This window comes from Vicugna pacos, unplaced genomic scaffold (assembly GCF_048564905.1).
Source record: "Vicugna pacos unplaced genomic scaffold, VicPac4 scaffold_19, whole genome shotgun sequence".
NCBI lineage: Eukaryota > Metazoa > Chordata > Mammalia > Artiodactyla > Camelidae > Vicugna > Vicugna pacos.
In genome coordinates, this window is record NW_027328740.1 from 42,611,468 (window position 1) to 42,630,335 (window position 18,868).

Sequence of the window (18,868 nt, forward strand, 5' to 3'; positions counted from 1 at the left end):
GATAGCAGAAAACTACTTCATGTGTGTTCTGGTGGTGGGGATACAGAGTCCACGCTTTTTTCAAGGAGCACAGGTATTCCCATGTTGTGGGCTTTTGGTTAATAACCTCCAAATCCCATGGAGAAGCACTCGCTAATACTTGGATTTAGAGCCCAACCCACCCTTTCCCCAGCACTCCGTATCAGGCAACCAAACAGGGTAGACAAGTTAAGCGATTTTATAAGAACCAAGGCCCTGCTCTCAGTTGGAGGAGGCTGCCCACTCTCAGGATAACTGTGCACGTGTTCGTGTGTGTGCTGGAGTTGTGGAAACAGACTCCACGGATCTTTATGGGGGCACAGGTGTTCCCAGGTTAGGGATGTAGTTTAAACACCTCCACAAACCATAGAGAGGTCATCGCAAATACTTGGTTTTGGAGCCCAAACCACACTTTCCCCCGCACTCCCGCCTAGGCTTTCCATCAGGGAAGACAAGCAAAGGGATTCAATTAGAACCCAGGCGCTGCTGTCAGTTGGAGGAACTTCCCTGCACTCAGAATTCCAGAACACATTCTTAGGTGTGGGAGAGATGTGCAGCCCCACTGCACCCAGATGAATGCAGGAAAAGGTGTTCCCTTTAGGGAGAAGTCCTCTAAGTACTTCCTCAATGGATCAGGGGGCACTCACTGCTACGTGGCCTCCAAGCCCAACCCCCAGCTTTCCCTCATGGCCTGGCCTAAAAGAACACTCAGGGAACAGAAGCTAAGGGATACTAATAGAATCCAGGTGCTGCTGTCAGTTTGAGGAACTTCCCCACACTCAGAATACAAGAACACATCTTCGTGTGTGTGCTGGATGTAGGGAAAGAGTCAAAGCTTCTTTCAGGGGGCACATTTATTCCATGGTTGTGGGTTGTAGGTTAAAAACCCACATCCCATGGATAGGCTCTCGCTTATACTTGGTTTAGAGCCCAACCCCCACTTTCCCCCACTCTCCAGCCTAGCCATGCCATCAGGGAAGACAAGCTAAGGGATTCTTTTAGAACCCAGGCGCTGCTGTCATTTGGAGGAGCCTCCCCACAATCAGGATACCTGAGCACGTCTCCGTGTGTGTGCTGGAGGTGGGGAAACAGATTCCACGCATCTTTATGGGGCACAGGTGTTCCAAGGTTGGGGAAGTAGTTTAAAACCCTCCACTACCCACAGAGATGCACTCGCTAATACTTGGCTTTAGAGCCCATCCCCCACCATCGCTTACTGCTAGGCCTAGGAAAACACTTAGGGAAGTCAAGCTAACGGATTCTATTACAACCCAGGTGCTGCTGTCTGTTGGAGGAACCTCCCCACACTCAGAACCCCAGAACACTTCTTCCTGTGTGTGCTGGACGTGGGGAAACATAGCACACGCATTTTTCAGGGGTCACAGTAATTCCCAAGTTGTGGGTTGTAGTTTAAACATCTCCACTACCCATGGAGAGGCACACGCTAATACTTAGTTTTAGATCCCAAATCCCACTTTCAACCACACACTGGCCTAGTCAAACCATCAGGGAAGACAAGCAAAGGGATTCTATTAAAACCAAGACGCTGATGTCCGTTGGAGGAACTACCCCACCCTGAGGATACTGGAACCCAACCTTGTGTGGTGGGGAGATTTGAAGCCCCACTCCACGCAGATGAATGGGTGCTCAGGTGTTTCCCTTTATGGAGAATTCATCTAAATACTTCCTCAGTCCATCGGTGACACTCGCTACTATTTGGCCTCAAAGCCCAACCCCCAGGTTTCTCTCAAAGTCAGTCCTAGGGAAACACTCAGAGATTACAAGCTAAGGGATTCTATTAGAACCCAGCCACTTCTGTCACCTGAAATTGCCAGCCCACACTCAGGATAGCAGAAAACTTCTTCATGTGTGTTCTGGTGGTGGGGATACAGAGTCCACGCTTTTTTCAAGGAGCACAGGTATTCCCATGTTGTGGGCTTTTGGTTAATAACCTCCAAATCCCATGGAGAAGCACTCGCTAATACTTGGATTTAGAGCCCAACCCACCCTTTCCCCAGCACTCCGTATCAGGCAACCAAACAGGGTAGACAAGTTAAGCGATTTTATAAGAACCAAGGCCCTGCTCTCAGTTGGAGGAGGCTGCCCACTCTCAGGATAACTGTGCAAGTGTTCGTGTGTGTGCTGGAGGTGTGGAAACAGACTCCACGGATCTTTATGGGGGCACAGGTGTTCCCAGGTTAGGGATGTAGTTTAAACACCTCCACAAACCATAGAGAGGTCATCGCAAATACTTGGTTTTGGAGCCCAAACCACACTTTCCCCCGCACTCCCGCCTAGGCTTTCCATCAGGGAAGACAAGCAAAGGGATTCAATTAGAACCCAGGCGCTGCTGTCACTTGGAGGAACTTCCCTGCACTCAGAATTCCAGAACACATTCTTAGGTGTGGGAGAGTTGTGCAGCCCCACTGCACCCAGATGAATGCAGGAAAAGGTGTTCCCTTTAGGGACAAGTCCTCTAAGTACTTCCTCAATGGATCAGGGGGCACTCACTGCTACGTGGCCCCCAAGCCCAACCCCCAGCTTTCCCTCATGGCCTGGCCTAAAATAACACTCAGGGAACAGAAGCTAAGGGATACTAATAGAATCCAGGTGCTGCTGTCAGTTTGAGGAACTTCCCCACACTCAGAATACAAGAACACATCTTCGTGTGTGTGCTGGATGTAGGGAAACAGTCAAAGCATCTTTCAGGGGGCAAATTTATTCCATGGTTGTGGGTTGTAGGTTAAAAACCCACATCCCATGGATAGGCTCTCGCTTATACTTGGTTTAGAGCCCAACCCCCACTTTCCCCCACTCTCCAGCCTAGGCATGCCATCAGGGAAGACAAGCTAAGGGATTCTTTTAGAACCCAGGCGCTGCTGTCATTTGGAGGAGCCTCCCCACAATCAGGATACCTGAGCACGTCTCCGTGTGTGTGCTGGAGGTGGGGAAACAGATTCCACGCATCTTTATGGGGCACAGGTGTTCCAAGGTTGGGGAAGTAGTTTAAAACCCTCCACTACCCACAGAGATGCACTCGCTAATACTTGGCTTTAGAGCCCATCCCCCACCATCGCTTACTGCTAGGCCTAGGAAAACACTTAGGGAAGTCAAGCTAAGGGATTCTATTACAACCCAGGTGCTGCTGTCTGTTGGAGGAACCTCCCCACACTCAGAACCCCAGAACACTTCTTCCTGTGTGTGCTGGACGTGGGGAAACATAGCACACGCATTTTTCAGGGGTCACAGTAATTCCCAAGTTGTGGGTTGTAGTTTAAACATCTCCACTACCCATGGAGAGGCACACGCTAATACTTAGTTTTAGATCCCAAATCCCACTTTCAACCACACACTGGCCTAGGCAAACCATCAGGGAAGACAAGCAAAGGGATTCTATTCAAACCAAGACGCTGATGTCAGTTGGAGGAACTACCCCACCCTCAGGATACTGGAACCCAACCTTGTGTGGTGGGGAGATTTGAAGCCCCACTCCACGCAGATGAATGGGTGCTCAGGTGTTTCCCTTTATGGAGAATTCATCTAAATACTTCCTCAGTCCATCGGGGACACTCGCTACTATTTGGCCTCAAAGCCCAACCCCCAGGTTTCTCTCAGAGTCAGTCCTAGGGAAACACTCAGGGATTACAAGCTAAGGGATTCTATTAGAACCCAGCCGCTTCTGTCACCTGAAATTGCCAGCCCACACTCAGGATAGCAGAAAACTTCTTCATGTGTGTTCTGGTGGTGGGGATACAGAGTCCACGCTTTTTTCAAGGAGCACAGGTATTCCCATGTTGTGGGCTTTTGGTTAATAACCTCCAAATCCCATGGAGAAGCACTCGCTAATACTTGGATTTAGAGCCCAACCCACCCTTTCCCCAGCACTCCGTATCAGTCAACCAAACAGGGTAGACAAGTTAAGCGATTTTATAAGAACCAAGGCCCTGCTCTCAGTTGGAGGAGGCTGCCCACTCTCAGGATAACTGTGCACGTGTTCGTGTGTGTGCTGGAGGTGTGGAAACAGACTCCACGGATCTTTATGGGGGCACAGGTGTTCCCAGGTTAGGGATGTAGTTTAAACACCTCCACAAACCATAGAGAGGTCATCGCAAATACTTGGTTTTGGAGCCCAAACCACACTTTCCCCCGCACTCCCGCCTAGGCTTTCCATCAGGGAAGACAAGCAAAGGGATTCAATTAGAACCCAGGCGCTGCTGTCAGTTGGAGGAACTTCCCTGCACTCAGAATTCCAGAACACATTCTTAGGTGTGGGAGACATGTGCAGCCCCACTGCACCCAGATGAATGCAGGAAAAGGTGTTCCCTTTAGGGAGAAGTCCTCTAAGTACTTCCTCAATGGATCAGGGGGCACTCACTGCTACGTGGCCTCCAAGCCCAACCCCCAGCTTTCCCTCATGGCCTGGCCTAAAAGAACACTCAGGGAACAGAAGCTAAGGGATACTAATAGAATCCAGGTGCTGCTGTCAGTTTGAGGAAATTCCCCACACTCAGAATACAAGAACACAACTTTGTGTGTGTGCGGGATGTAGGGAAACAGTCAAAGCATCTTTCAGGGGGCACATTTATTCCATGGTTGTGGGTTGTAGGTTAAAAACCCACATCCCATGGATAGGCTCTCGCTTATACTTGGTTTAGTGCCCAACCCCCACTTTCCCCCACTCTCCAGCCTAGGCATGCCATCAGGGAAGACAAGCTAAGGGATTCGTTTAGAACCCAGGCGCTGCTGTCATTTGGAGGAGCCTCCCCACAATCAGGATACCTGAGCACGTCTCCGTGTGTGTGCTGGAGGTGGGGAAACAGATTCCACGCATCTTTATGGGGCACAGGTTTTCCAAGGTTGGGGAAGTAGTTTAAAACCCTCCACTACCCACAGAGATGCACTCGCTAATACTTGGCTTTAGAGCCCATCCCCCACCATCGCTTACTGCTAGGCCTAGGAACACACTTAGGGAAGTCAAGCTAAGGGATTCTATTACAACCCAGGTGCTGCTGTGTGTTGAAGGAACCTCCCCACACTCAGAACCCCAGAACACTTCTTCCTGTGTGTGCTGGACGTGGGGAAACATAGCACACGCTTTTTTCAGGGGTCACAGTAATTCCCAAGTTGTGGGTTGTAGTTTAAACATCTCCACTACCCATGGAGAGGCACACGCTAATACTTAGTTTTAGATCCCATATCCCACTTTCAACCACACACTGGCCTAGTCAAACCATCAGGGAAGACAAGCAAAGGGATTCTATTCAAACCAAGACGCTGATGTCAGTTGGAGGAACTACCCCACCCTCAGGATACTGGAACCCAACCTTGTGTGGTGGGGAGATTTGAAGCCCCACTCCACGCAGATAAATGGGTGCTCAGGTGTTTCCCTTTATGGAGAATTCATCAAAATACTTCCTCAGTCCATCGGGGACACTCGCTACTATTTGGCCTCAAAGCCCAACCCCCAGGTTTCTCTCAGAGTCAGTCCTAGGGAAACACTCAGGGATTACAAGCTAAGGGATTCTATTAGAACCCAGCCGCTTCTGTCACCTGAAATTGCCAGCCCACACTCAGGATAGCAGAAAACTCCTTCATGTGTGTTCTGGTGGTCGGGATACAGAGTCCACGCTTTTTTCAAGGAGCACAGGTATTCCCATGTTGTGGGCTTTTGGTTAATAACCTCCAAATCCCATGGAGAAGCACTCGCTAATACTTGGATTTAGAGCCCAACCCACCCTTTCCCCAGCACTCCGTATCAGGCAACCAAACAGGGTAGACAAGTTAAGCGATTTTATAAGAACCAAGGCCCTGCTCTCAGTTGGAGGAGGCTGCCCACTCTCAGGATAACTGTGCAAGTGTTCGTGTGTGTGCTGGAGGTGTGGAAACAGACTCCACGGATCTTTATGGGGGCACAGGTGTTCCCAGGTTAGGGATGTAGTTTAAACACCTCCACAAACCATAGAGAGGTCATCGCCAATACTTGGTTTTGGAGCCCAAACCACACTTTCCCCCGCACTCCCGCCTAGGCTTTCCATCAGGGAAGACAAGCAAAGGGATTCAATTAGAACCCAGGCGCTGCTGTCAGTTGGAGGAACTTCCCTGCACTCAGAATTCCAGAACACATTCTTAGGTGTGGGAGAGTTGTGCAGCCCCACTGCACCCAGATGAATGCAGGAAAAGGTGTTCGCTTTAGGGAGAAGTCCTCTAAGTACTTCCTCAATGGATCAGGGGGCACTCACTGCTACGTGGCCTCCAAGCCCAACCCCCAGCTTTCCCTCATGGCCTGGCCTAAAAGAACACTCAGGGAACAGAAGCTAAGGGATACTAATAGAATCCAGGTGCTGCTGTCAGTTTGAGGAAATTCCCCACACTCAAAATAAAAGAACACATCTTTGTGTGTGTGCTGGATGTAGGGAAACAGTCAAAGCATCTTTCAGGGGGCACATTTATTCCATGGTTGTGGGTTGTAGGTTAAAAACCCACATCCCATGGATATTCTCTAGCTTATACTTGGTTTAGAGACTAACCCCCACTTTCCCCCACTCTCCAGCCTATGCATGCCATCAGGGAAGACAAGCTAAGGGATTCGTTTAGAACCCAGGCGCTGCTGTCATTTGGAGGAGCCTCCCCACAATCAGGATACCTGAGCACGTCTCCGTGTGTGTGCTGGAGGTGGGGAAACAGATTCCACGCATCTTTATGGGGCACAGGTGTTCCAAGGTTGGGGAAGTAGTTTAAAACCCTCCATTACCCACCGAGATGCACTCGCTAATACTTGGCTTTAGAGCCCATCCCCCAACATCGCTTACTGCTAGGCCTAGGAACACACTTAGGGAAGTCAAGCTAAGGGATTCTATTACAACCCAGGTCCTGCTGTGGGTTGGAGGAACCTCCCCACACTCAGAACCCCAGAACACTTCTTCCTGTGTGTGCTGGACATGGGGAAGCATAGCACACGCATTTTTCAGGGGTCACAGTAATTCCCAAGTTGTGGGTTGTAGTTTAAACATCTCCACTACCCATGGAGAGGCACACGATAATACTTAGTTTTAGATCCCAAATCCCACTTTCAACCACACACTGGCCTAGGCAAACCATCAGGGAAGACAAGCAAAGGGATTCTATTCAAACCAAGACGCTGATGTCAGTTGGAGGAACTACCCCACCCTCAGGATACTGGAACCCAACCTTGTGTGGTGGGGAGATTTGAAGCCCCACTCCACGCAGATGAATGGGTGCTCAGGTGTTTCCCTTTATGGAGAATTCATCTAAATACTTCCTCAGTCCATCGGGGACACTCGCTACTATTTGGCCTCAAAGCCCAACCCCCAGGTTTCTCTCAGAGTCAGTCCTAGGGAAACACTCAGGGATTACAAGCTAAGGGATTGTATTAGAACCCAGCCGCTTCTGTCACCTGAAATTGCCAGCCCACACTCAGGACAGCAGGAAACTTCTTCATGTGTGTTCTGGTGGTGGGGATACAGAGTCCACACTTTTTTCAAGGAGCACAGGTTTTCCCATGTTGTGGGCTTTTCGTTAATAACCTCCAAATCCCATGGAGAAGCACTCGCTAATACTTGGATTTAGAGCCCAACCCACCCTTTCCCCAGCACTCCGTATCAGGCAACGAAACAGGGTAGACAAGTTAAGCGATTTTATAAGAACCAAGGCCCTGCTCTCAGTTGGAGGAGGCTGCCCACTCTCAGGATAACTGTGCAAGTGTTCGTGTGTGTGCTGGAGGTGTGGAAACAGACTCCACGGATCTTTATGGGGGCACAGGTGTTCCCAGGTTAGGGATGTAGTTTAAACACCTCCACAAACCATAGAGAGGTCATCGCAAATACTTGGTTTTGGAGCCCAAACCACACTTTCCCCCGCACTCCCGCCTAGGCTTTCCATCAGGGAAGACAAGCAAAGGGATTCAATTAGAACCCAGGCGCTGCTGTCAGTTGGAGGAACTTCCCTGCACTCAGAATTCCAGAACACATTCTTAGGTGTGGGAGAGTTGTGCAGCCCCACTGCACCCAGATGAATGCAGGAAAATGTGTTCCCTTTAGGGACAAGACCTCTAAGTACTTCCTCAATGGATCAGGTGGCCCTCACTGCTACGTGGCCTCCAAACCCAAGCCCCAGCTTTCCCTCATGGCCTGGCCTAAAAGAACACTCAGGGAACAGAAGCTAAGGGATACTAATTGAATCCAGGTGCTGCTGTCAGTTTGAGGAACTTCCCCACACTCAGAATACAAGAACACATCTTCGTGTGTGTGCTGGATGTAGGGAAACAGTCAAAGCATCTTTCAGGGGGCACATTTATTCCATGGTTGTGGGTTGTAGGTTAAAAACCCACATCCCATGGATAGGCTCTCGCTTATACTTGGTTTAGAGCCCAACCCCCACTTTCCCCCACTCTCCAGCCTAGGCATGCCATCAGGGAAGACAAGCTTAGGGATTCTTTAAGAACCCAGGCGCTGCTGTCATTTGGAGGAGCCTCCCCACAATGAGGATACCTGAGCACGTCTCCGTGTGTGTGCTGGAGGTGGGGAAACAGATTCCACGCATCTTTATGGGGCACAGGTGTTCCAAGGTTGGGGAAGTAGTTTAAAACCCTCCACTACCCACAGAGATGCACTCGCTAATACTTGGCTTTAGAGCCCATCCCCCACCATCGCTTACTGCTAGGCCTAGGAAAACACTTAGGGAAGTCAAGCTAAGGGATTCTATTACAACCCAGGTGCTGCAGTCTGTTGGAGGAACCTCCCCACACTCAGAACCCCAGAACACTTCTTCCTGTGTGTGCTGGACGTGGGGAAACATAGCACACGCATTTTTCAGGGGTCACAGTAATTCCCAAGTTGTGGGTTGTAGTTTAAACATCTCCACTACCCATGGAGAGGCACACGCTAATACTTAGTTTTAGATCCCAAATCCCACTTTCAACCACACACTGGCCTAGGCAAACAATCAGGGAAGTCAAGCAAAGGGATTCTATTCAAACCAAGACGCTGATGTCAGTTGGAGGAACTACCCCACCCTCAGGATACTGGAACCCAACCTTGTGTGGTGGGGAGATTTGAAGCCCCACTCCACGCAGATGAATGGGTGCTCAGGTGTTTCCCTTTATGGAGAATTCATCTAAATACTTCCTCAGTCCATCGGGGACACTCGCTACTATTTGGCCTCAAAGCCCAACCCCCAGGTTTCTCTCAGAGTCAGTCCTAGGGAAACACTCAGGGATTACAAGCTAAGGGATTCTATTAGAACCCAGCCGCTTCTGTCACCTGAAATTGCCAGCCCACACTCAGGATAGCAGATAACTTCTTCATGGGTGTTCTGGTGGTGGGGATACAGAGTCCACGCATTTTTCAAGGAGCACAGGTATTCCCATGTTGTGGGCTTTTGGTTAATAACCTCCAAATCCCATGGAGAAGCACTCGCTAATACTTGGATTTAGAGCCCAACCCACCCTTTCCCCAGCACTCCGTATCAGGCAACCAAACAGGGTAGACAAGTTAAGCGATTTTATAAGAACCAAGGCCCTGCTCTCAGTTGGAGGAGGCTGCCCACTCTCAGGATAACTGTGCAAGTGTTCGTGTGTGTGCTGGAGGTGTGGAAACAGACTCCACGGATCTTCATGGGGGCACAGGTGTTCCCAGGTTAGGGATGAAGTTTAAACACCTCCACAAACCATAGAGAGGTCATCGCAAATACTTGGTTTTGGAGCCCAAACCACACTTTCCCCCGCACTCCCGCCTAGGCTTTCCATCAGGGAAGACAAGCAAAGGGATTCAATTAGAACCCAGGCGCTGCTGTCAGTTGGAGGAACTTCCCTGCACTCAGAATTCCAGAACACATTCTTAGGTGTGGGAGAGTTGTGCAGCCCCACTGCACCCAGATGAATGCAGGAAAAGGTGTTCCCTTTAGGGAGAAGTCCTCTAAGTACTTCCTCAATGGATCAGGGGGCACTCACTGCTACGTGGCCTCCAAGCCCAACCCCCAGCTTTCCCTCATGGCCTGGCCTAAAAGAACACTCAGGGAACAGAAGCTAAGGGATACTAATAGAATCTAGGTGCTGCTGTCAGTTTGAGGAACTTCCCCACACTCAGAATACCAGAACACATATTCGTGTGTGTGCTGGATGTAGGGAAACAGTCAAAGCATCTTTCAGGGGGCACATTTATTCCATGGTTGTGGGTTGTAGGTTAAAAATCCACATCCCATGGATAGGCTCTCGCTTATACTTGGTTTAGAGCCCAACCCCCACTTTCCCCCACTCTCCAGCCTAGGCATGCCATCAGGGAAGACAAGCAAAGGGATTCTTTTAGAACCCAGGCGCTGCTGTCATTTGGAGGAGCCTCCCCACAATCAGGATACCTGAGCACGTCTCCGTGTGTGTGCTGGAGGTGGGGAAACAGATTCCACGCATCTTTATGGGGCACAGGTGTTCCAAGTTTGGGGAAGTAGTTTAAAACCCTCCACTACCCACAGAGATGCACTCGCTAATACTTGGCTTTAGAGCCCATCCCCCACCATCGCTTACTGCTAGGCCTAGGAAAACACTTAGGGAAGTCAAGCTAAGGGATTCTATTACAACCCAGGTGCTGCAGTCTGTTGGAGGAACCTCCCCACACTGAGAACCCCAGAACACTTCTTCCTGTGTGTGCTGGACGTGGGGAAACATAGCACACGCATTTTTCAGGGGTCACAGTAATTCCCAAGTTGTGGGTTGTAGTTTAAACATCTCCACTACCCATGGAGAGGCACACGCTAATACTTAGTTTTAGATCCCAAATCCCACTTTCAACCACACACTGGCCTAGGCAAACCATCAGGGAAGTCAAGCAAAGGGATTCTATTCAAACCAAGACGCTGATGTCAGTTGGAGGAACTACCCCACCCTCAGGATACTGGAACCCAACCTTGTGTGGTGGGGAGATTTGAAGCCCCACTCCACGCAGATGAATGGGTGCTCAGGTGTTGCCCTTTATGGAGAATTCATCTAAATACTTCCTCAGTCCATCGGGGACACTCGCTACTATTTGGCCTCAAAGCCCAACCCCCAGGTTTCTCTCAGAGTCAGTCCTAGGGAAACACTCAGGGATTACAAGCTAAGGGATTCTATTAGAACCCAGCCGCTTCTGTCACCTGAAATTGCCAGCCCACACTCAGGATAGCAGATAACTTCTTCATGGGTGTTCTGGTGGTGGGGATACAGAGTCCACGCTTTTTTCAAGGAGCACAGGTATTCCCATGTTGTGGGCTTTTGGTTAATAACCTCCAAATCCCATGGAGAAGCACTCGCTAATACTTGGATTTAGAGCCCAACCCACCCTTTCCCCAGCACTCCGTATCAGGCAACCAAACAGGGTAGACAAGTTAAGCGATTTTATAAGAACCAAGGCCCTGCTCTCAGTTGGAGGAGGCTGCCCACTCTCAGGATAACTGTGCAAGTGTTCGTGTGTGTGCTGGAGGTGTGGAAACAGACTCCACGGATCTTCATGGGGGCACAGGTGTTCCCAGGTTAGGGATGAAGTTTAAACACCTCCACAAACCATAGAGAGGTCATCGCAAATACTTGGTTTTGGAGCCCAAACCACACTTTCCCCCGCACTCCCGCCTAGGCTTTCCATCAGGGAAGACAAGCAAAGGGATTCAATTAGAACCCAGGCGCTGCTGTCAGTTGGAGGAACTTCCCTGCACTCAGAATTCCAGAACACATTCTTAGGTGTGGGAGAGTTGTGCAGCCCCACTGCACCCAGATGAATGCAGGAAAAGGTGTTCCCTTTAGGGAGAAGTCCTCTAAGTACTTCCTCAATGGATCAGGGGGCACTCACTGCTACGTGGCCTCCAAGCCCAACCCCCAGCTTTCCCTCATGGCCTGGCCTAAAAGAACACTCAGGGAACAGAAGCTAAGGGATACTAATAGAATCCAGGTGCTGCTGTCAGTTTGAGGAACTTCCCCACACTCAGAATACAAGAACACATCTTCGTGTGTGTGCTGGATGTAGGGAAAGAGTCAAAGCATCTTTCTGGGGGCACATTTATTCCATGGTTGTGGGTTGTAGGTTAAAAACCCACATCCCATGGATAGGCTCTCGTTTATACTTGGTTTAGAGCCCAACCCCCACTTTCCCCCACTCTCCAGCCTAGGCATGCCATCAGGGAAGACAAGCTAAGGGATTCTTTTAGAACCCAGGCGCTGCTGTCATTTGGAGGAGCCTCCCCACAATCAGGATACCTGAGCACGTCTCCGTGTGTTTGCTGGAGGTGGGGAAACAGATTCCACGCATCTTTATGGGGCACAGGTGTTCCAAGGTTGGGGAAGTAGTTTAAAACCCTCCACTACCCACAGAGATGCACTCGCTAATACTTGGCTTTAGAGCCCATCCCCCACCATCGCTTACTGCTAGGCCTAGGAAAACACTTAGGGAAGTCAAGCTAAGGGATTCTATTACAACCCAGGTGCTGCTGTCTGTTGGAGGAATATCCCCACACTCACAACCCCAGAACACTTCTTCCTGTGTGTGCTGGACGGGGGGAAACATAGCACACGCATTTTTCAGGGGTCACAGTAATTCCCAAGTTGTGGGTTGTAGTTTAAACATCTCCACTACCCATGGAGAGGCACACGCTAATACTTAGTTTTAGATCCCAAATCCCACTTTCAACCACACACTGGCCTAGGCAAACCATCAGGGAAGACAAGCAAAGGGATTCTATTCAAACCAAGACGCTGATGTCAGTTGGAGGAACTACCCCACCCTCAGGATACTGGAACCCAACCTTGTGTGGTGGGGAGATTTGAAGCCCCACTCCACGCAGATGAATGGGTGCTCAGGTGTTTCCCTTTATGGAGAATTCATCTAAATACTTCCTCAGTCAATCGGGGACACTCGCTACTATTTGGCCTCAAAGCCCAACCCCCAGGTTTCTCTCAGAGTCAGTCCTAGGGAAACACTCAGGGATTACAAGCTAAGGGATTCTATTAGAACCCAGCCGCTTCTGTCACCTGAATTTGCCAGCCCACACACAGGATAGCAGAAAACTTCTTCATGTGTGTTCTGGTGGTGGGGATACAGAGTCCACGCATTTTTCAAGGAGCACAGGTATTCCCATGTTGTGGGCTTTTGGTTAATAACCTCCAAATCCCATGGAGAAGCACTCGCTAATACTTGGATTTAGAGCCCAACCCACCCTTTCCCCAGCACTCCGTATCAGGCAACCAAACAGGGTAGACAAGTTAAGCGATTTTATAAGAACCAAGGCCCTGCTCTCAGTTGGAGGAGGCTGCCCACTCTCAGGATAACTGTGCAAGTGTTCGTGTGTGTGCTGGAGGTGTGGAAACAGACTCCACGGATCTTTATGGGGGCACAGGTGTTCCCAGGTTAGGGATGAAGTTTAAACACCTCCACAAACCATAGAGAGGTCATCGCAAATACTTGGTTTTGGAGCCCAAACCACACTTTCCCCCGCACTCCCGCCTAGGCTTTCCATCAGGGAAGACAAGCAAAGGGATTCAATTAGAACCCAGGCGCTGCTGTCAGTTGGAGGAACTTCCCTGCACTCAGAATTCCAGAACACATTCTTAGGTGTGGGAGAGTTGTGCAGCCCCACTGCACCCAGATGAATGCAGGAAAAGGTGTTCCCTTTAGGGACAAGTCCTCTAAGTACTTCCTCAGTGGATCAGGGGGCACTCACTGCTACGTGGCCTCCAAGCCCAACCCCCAGCTTTCCCTCATGGCCGGGCCTAAAAGAACACTCAGGGAACAGAAGCTAAGGGATACTAATAGAATCCAGGTGCTGCTGTCAGTTTGAGGAACTTCCCCACACTCAGAATACAAGAACACATCTTCGTGTGTGTGCTGGATGTAGGGAAAGAGTCAAAGCATCTTTCAGGGGGCACATTTATTCCATGGTTGTGGGTTGTAGGTTAAAAACCCACATCCCATGGATAGGCTCTCGCTTATACTTGGTTTAGAGCCCAACCCCCACTTTCCCCCACTCTCCAGCCTAGGCATGCCATCAGGGAAGACTAGCTAAGGGATACTTTTAGAACCCAGGCGCTGCTGTCATTTGGAGGAGCCTCCCCACAATCAGGATACCTGAGCACGTCTCCGTGTGTGTGCTGGAGGTGGGGAAACAGATTCCACGCATCTTTATGGGGCACAGGTGTTCCAAGGTTGGGGAAGTAGTTTAAAACCCTCCACTACCCACAGAGATGCACTCGCTAATACTTGGCTTTAGAGCCCATCCCCCACCATCGCTTACTGCTAGGCCTAGGAAAACACTTAGGGAAGTCAAGATAAGGGATTCTATTACAACCCAGGTGCTGCTGTCTGTTGGAGGAACCTCCCCACACTCAGAACCCCAGAACACTTCTTCCTGTGTATGCTGGACGTGGGGAAACATAGCACATGCATTTTTCAGGGGTCACAGTAATTCCCAAGTTGTGGGTTGTAGTTTAAACATCTCCACTACCCATGGAGAGGCACACGCTAATACTTAGTTTTAGATCCCAAATCCCACTTTCAACCACACACTGGCCTAGGCAAACCATCAGGGAAGACAAGCAAAGGGATTCTATTCAAACCAAGACGCTGATGTCAGTTGGAGGAACTACCCCACCCTCAGGATACTGGAACCCAACCTTGTGTGGTGGGGAGATTTGAAGCCCCACTCCCCGCAGATGAATGGGTGCTCAGGTGTTTCCCTTTATGGAGAATTCATCTAAAGACTTCCTCAGTCCATCGGGGACACTCGCTACTATTTGGCCTCAAAGCCCAACCCCCAGGTTTCTCTCAGAGTCAGTCCTAGGGAAACACTCAGGGATTACAAGCTAAGGGATTCTATTAGAACCCAGCCGCTTCTGTCACCTGAAATTGCCAGCCCACACTCAGGATAGCAGAAAACTTCTTCATGTGTGTTCTGGTGGTGGGGATACAGAGTCCACGCTTTTTTCAAGGAGCACAGGTATTCCCATGTTGTGGGCTTTTGGTTAATAACCTCCAAATCCCATGGAGAAGCACTCGCTAATACTTGGATTTAGAGCCCAACCCACCCTTTCCCCAGCACTCCGTATCAGGCAACCAAACAGGGTAGACAAGTTAAGCGATTTTATAAGAACCAAGGCCCTGCTCTCAGTTGGAGGAGGCTGCCCACTCTCAGGATAACTGTGCAAGTGTTCGTGTGTGTGCTGGAGGTGTGGAAACAGACTCCACGGATCTTCATGGGGGCACAGGTGTTCCCAGGTTAGGGATGAAGTTTAAACCCCTCCACAAACCATAGAGAGGTCATCGCAAATACTTGGTTTTGGAGCCCAAACCACACTTTCCCCCGCACTCCCGCCTAGGCTTTCCATCAGGGAAGACAAGCAAAGGGATTCAATTAGAACCCAGGCGCTGCTGTCAGTTGGAGGAACTTCCCTGCACTCAGAATTCCAGAACACATTCTTAGGTGTGGGAGAGTTGTGCAGCCCCACTGCACCCAGATGAATGCAGGAAAAGGTGTTCCCTTTAGGGAGAAGTCCTCTAAGTACTTCCTCAATGGATCAGGGGGCACTCACTGCTACGTGGCCTCCAAGCCCAACCCCCAGCTTTCCCTCATGGCCTGGCCTAAAAGAACACTCAGGGAACAGAAGCTAAGGGATACTAATAGAATCCAGGTGCTGCTGTCAGTTTGAGGAACTTCCCCACACTCAGAATACAAGAACACATCTTCGTGTGTGTGCTGGATGTAGGGAAAGAGTCAAAGCATCTTTCTGGGGGCACATTTATTCCATGGTTGTGGGTTGTAGGTTAAAAACCCACATCCCATGGATAGGCTCTCGTTTATACTTGGTTTAGAGCCCAACCCCCACTTTCCCCCACTCTCCAGCCTAGGCATGCCATCAGGGAAGACAAGCTAAGGGATTCTTTTAGAACCCAGGCGCTGCTGTCATTTGGAGGAGCCTCCCCACAATCAGGATACCTGAGCACGTCTCCGTGTGTTTGCTGGAGGTGGGGAAACAGATTCCACGCATCTTTATGGGGCACAGGTGTTCCAAGGTTGGGGAAGTAGTTTAAAACCCTCCACTACCCACAGAGATGCACTCGCTAATACTTGGCTTTAGAGCCCATCCCCCACCATCGCTTACTGCTAGGCCTAGGAAAACACTTAGGGAAGTCAAGCTAAGGGATTCTATTACAACCCAGGTGCTGCTGTCTGTTGGAGGAATATCCCCACACTCACAACCCCAGAACACTTCTTCCTGTGTGTGCTGGACGGGGGGAAACATAGCACACGCATTTTTCAGGGGTCACAGTAATTCCCAAGTTGTGGGTTGTAGTTTAAACATCTCCACTACCCATGGAGAGGCACACGCTAATACTTAGTTTTAGATCCCAAATCCCACTTTCAACCACACACTGGCCTAGGCAAACCATCAGGGAAGACAAGCAAAGGGATTCTATTCAAACCAAGACGCTGATGTCAGTTGGAGGAACTACCCCACCCTCAGGATACTGGAACCCAACCTTGTGTGGTGGGGAGATTTGAAGCCCCACTCCACGCAGATGAATGGGTGCTCAGGTGTTTCCCTTTATGGAGAATTCATCTAAATACTTCCTCAGTCAATCGGGGACACTCGCTACTATTTGGCCTCAAAGCCCAACCCCCAGGTTTCTCTCAGAGTCAGTCCTAGGGAAACACTCAGGGATTACAAGCTAAGGGATTCTATTAGTACCCAGCCGCTTCTGTCACCTGAATTTGCCAGCCCACACACAGGATAGCAGAAAACTTCTTCATGTGTGTTCTGGTGGTGGGGATACAGAGTCCACGCATTTTTCAAGGAGCACAGGTATTCCCATGTTGTGGGCTTTTGGTTAATAACCTCCAAATCCCATGGAGAGGCACTCGCTAATACTTGGATTTAGAGCCCAATCCACCCTTTCCCCAGCACTCCGTATCAGGCAACCAAACAGGGTAGACAAGTTAAGCGATTTTATAAGAACCAAGGTCCTGCTCTCAGTTGGAGGAGGCTGCCCACTCTCAGGATAACTGTGCAAGTGTTCGTGTGTGTGCTGGAGGTGTGGAAACAGACTCCACGGATCTTTATGGGGGCACAGGTGTTCCCAGGTTAGGGATGTAGTTTAAACACCTCCACAAACCATAGAGAGGTCATCGCAAATACTTGGTTTTGGAGCCCAAACCACACTTTCCCCCGCACTCCCGCCTAGGCTTTCCATCAGGGAAGACAAGCAAAGGGATTCAATTAGAACCCAGGCGCTGCTGTCAGTTGGAGGAACTTCCCTGCACTCAGAATTCCAGAACACATTCTTAGGTGTGGGAGAGTTGTGCAGCCCCACTGCACCCAGATGAATGCAGGAAAAGGTGTTCCGTTTAGGGACAAGTCCTCTAAGTACTTCCTCAGTGGATCAGGGGGCACTCACTGCTACGTGGCCTCCAAGCCCAACCCCCAGCTTTCCCTCATGGCCTGGCCTAAAAGAACACTCAGGGAACAGAAGCTAAGGGATACTAATAGAATCCAGGTGCTGCTGTCAGTTTGAGGAACTTCCCCACACTCAGAATACAAGAACACATCTTCGTGTGTGTGCTGGATGTAGGGAAAGAGTCAAAGCATCTTTCAGGGGGCACATTTATTCCATGGTTGTGGGTTGTAGGTTAAAAACCCACATCCCATGGATAGGCTCTCGCTTATACTTGGTTTAGAGCCAACCCCCACTTTCCCCCACTCTCCAGCCTAGGCATGCCATCAGGGAAGACTAGCTAAGGGATACTTTTAGAACCCAGGCGCTGCTGTCATTTGGAGGAGCCTCCCCACAATCAGGATACCTGAGCACGTCTCCGTGTGTGTGCTGGAGGTGGGGAAACAGATTCCACGCATCTTTATGGGGCACAGGTTTTCCAAGTTTTGGGAAGTAGTTTAAAACCCTCCACTACCCACAGAGATGCACTCGCTAATACTTGGCTGTAGAGCCCATCCCCCACCATCGCTTACTGCTAGGCCTGGGAAAACACTTAGGGAAGTCAAGCTAAGGGATTCTATTACAACCCAGGTGCTGCTGTCTGTTGGAGGAACCTCCCCACACTCAGAACCCCAGAACACTTCTTCCTGTGTGTGCGGGACTTGGGGAAACATAGCACACGCATTTTCCAGGGGTCACAGTAATTCCCAAGTTGTGGGTTGTAGTTTAAACATCTCCACTACCCATGGAAAGGCACACGGTAATACTTAGTTTTAGATCCCAAATCCCACTTTCAACCACACACTGGCCTAGGCAAACCATCAGGGAAGACAAGCAAAGGGATTCTATTCAAACCAAGACGCTGATGTCAGTTGGAGGAACTACCCCACCCTCAGGATACTGGAACCCAACCTTGTGTGGTGGGGAGATTTGAAGCCCCACTCCACGCAGATGAATGGGTGCTCAGGTGCTTCCCTTTATGGAGAATTCATCTAAAGACTTCCTCAGTCCATCGGGGACACTCGCTACTATTTGGCCTCAAAGCCCAACCCCCAGGTTTCTCTCAGATTCAGTCCTAGGGAAACACTCAGGGATTACAAGCTAAGGGATTCTATTAGAACCCAGCCGCTTCTGTCACCTGAAATTGCCAGCCCACACTCAGGATAGCAGATAACTTCTTCATGTGTGTTCTGGTGGTGGGGATACAGAGTCCACGCTTTTTTCAAGGAGCACAGGTATTCCCATGTTGTGGGCTTTTGGTTAATAACCTCCAAATCCCATGGAGAAGCACTCGCTAATACTTGGATTTAGAGCCCAACCCACCCTTTCCCCAGCACTCCGTATCAGGCAACCAAACAGGGTAGACAAGTTAAACGATTTTATAAGAACCA